Below are 2,124 nucleotides of genomic sequence, written 5' to 3'. Positions count from 1 at the left end.
GCCGCCCGCGCCCTCCTCCTCTGGACCCAGGCCGGCGCGCCCAGATCCGGTCGGCCTCTCCCTCTCTGGCGCCCTCCTCCGGCCGGCGCCCTCCCCCTCTTGAGCTCCGGCGACGAGCTCCGGTGATCTCGCGAGATCTGAGATCTAAAATCGCGGAAGGTTGACTTTCCCCGAGCCCCGGTTTTCCACTAAGTCCTTAATCTGTCATAATTTTGTCGCATGTTTATCACCCCACAACTTTGCAGCCGTGGCTCCGTTTTGGGCGTGTAGCATACCGAATCGTTCGCCTCAAAGAGTACATCATTTCATCTCATTGCATCATTTTCATTTGAGCTCATCTTGATGCCCGAAATGCTGTTGGAAGAGGGCTTCATAATGTTAGTTTCAGAATCTTATTAGAACGAGCACTTTTGTCATTTTTGCCATGATTGATGTGTGCATCCTATGGACTTGATCCCTAAATGTGTTTTGAACTATACTATGTCTTCTTTACAGAGGTGCTTACCATGTATTTTTGTGATTAATGTGGTGACTAGCACAAGCATGCAAATTAGGCTTCGTGATATTGCTGATTTTAGTCCCTGTTCTGTTGTAATTTTGATGCCATGTAAACATGTTGGTACAGAGAATCCATGCATAATTTGAGATACTTCAGTAAGGGTGTTTTGAACATATGGTTATGCTCTATCCATCCATGGTCCTGGTTGCAATTATGGAGTAGTCTAGCATGTCATTTTCGAGCTCTACTTTTGCTTCAAAATGTTTCCTGGCAGATTGTTTACATGTTATTCAATTTGACCAAGGTTGTTGTAGTTGGTCCCGGTATGCTATGGTGTTGTTCTTGCCATGTATAGCTTCTATGCCATGTCTTCTTGATGGATGTATGCTTAGTTTATCATGAGATGCTCTGTAGTGAGTGCATCGAGCTCACGAAGGTGCCTTCATAATTATGTCAATGCCATGCTTTGTTTGCTGAATCTGTTAACAAAACTTGCTATGTTTACGTGGGTGCCATCATATTTTCTGATCCTTTTTGGCTTATGGTCAGTAAGGGACTTTTGATCTATTCTTTGAGTAGATTCATGTATTTTTCTATTATAAGTTCCTGTAGCATGTTGATAACCTGCTCTGAACATTGCTTCGTGATGCTGTTTATGCCATGTCCAACCTGATATTTTTTTGCACTTTCACCATGCTTGTTTGAACCTGTTATGATGTGATTTAGCCGTAGCTCAGTGTTCCTTTTTTTTTAAGAATCTCCTGTAGATCACTGCCATATGTTTTGTTTTTATGTTGGGGTGCTGTAGCATAGTTTCTTGTTGCATGCTAAGTAGCATTGTGCTGTTAATCGCAGCTTTGTGCCATTCTTATTTTGCTTGCCATTTGCAAACCGTGCATCCGTTCCCGATGATCTTTATATCGATTTCAACCGAAATCATCTCATCTTTCCAGTGGCATACTTGGTTTGCCAAGTTGATGCCTTGTTCATCATTTTTCCTCCCGAAGCACGCATATGCATTGCATATCACATCTCGCATATCATGACATGTATTGCATCATGTTGCTTGTGCATTGCACCGTGATTTATTGTGGTTCCTTTGCTTGTGTTCTTGCTTTTGGTAGAGCCGGGAGACGAGTACGTGCACGAGGAACCTGTTGAGAACGCTTACGAGGATCAAGCCTTCGACAACTCTGAGAACCTTGCAGGCAAGATGATCATACCTTCGATATCACTTCTATCTCTGCTTGCTAGTACTCGCTCTATCGCTATGTTAGATCTACATGCCATTGTTTACCATGCCTACCTATTGCCATGTCAAACCTCTAACCATCCTGTCCTAGCAACCGTTGATTGGCTATGTCACTGCTTTTGCTCAGCCCCTCTTATAGCATTGTTAGTTGCAGGTGAAGATGAAGTTTGTTCCTGGTCGGAACATGGATATTTTGGGATATCACAATATCTCCTGTTTAATTAATGCACCTTATATACTTGGTAAAGGGTGGAAGGCTCGGCCTTATGCCTGGTGACTTGTTCCACTCTTGCCACCCTAGTTTCCGTCATACCGGTGTTATGTTCCTTGATTTTGCGTTCCTTACACGGTTGGGTGATTTATGGGACCCCCT

The sequence above is a fragment of the Triticum dicoccoides genome, chromosome 2B (assembly GCF_002162155.2).
Source record: "Triticum dicoccoides isolate Atlit2015 ecotype Zavitan chromosome 2B, WEW_v2.0, whole genome shotgun sequence".
Lineage (NCBI taxonomy): Eukaryota > Viridiplantae > Streptophyta > Magnoliopsida > Poales > Poaceae > Triticum > Triticum dicoccoides.
The sequence above is the reverse complement of the archived record's forward strand: the minus strand, read 5'-3'. Positions refer to the sequence as shown.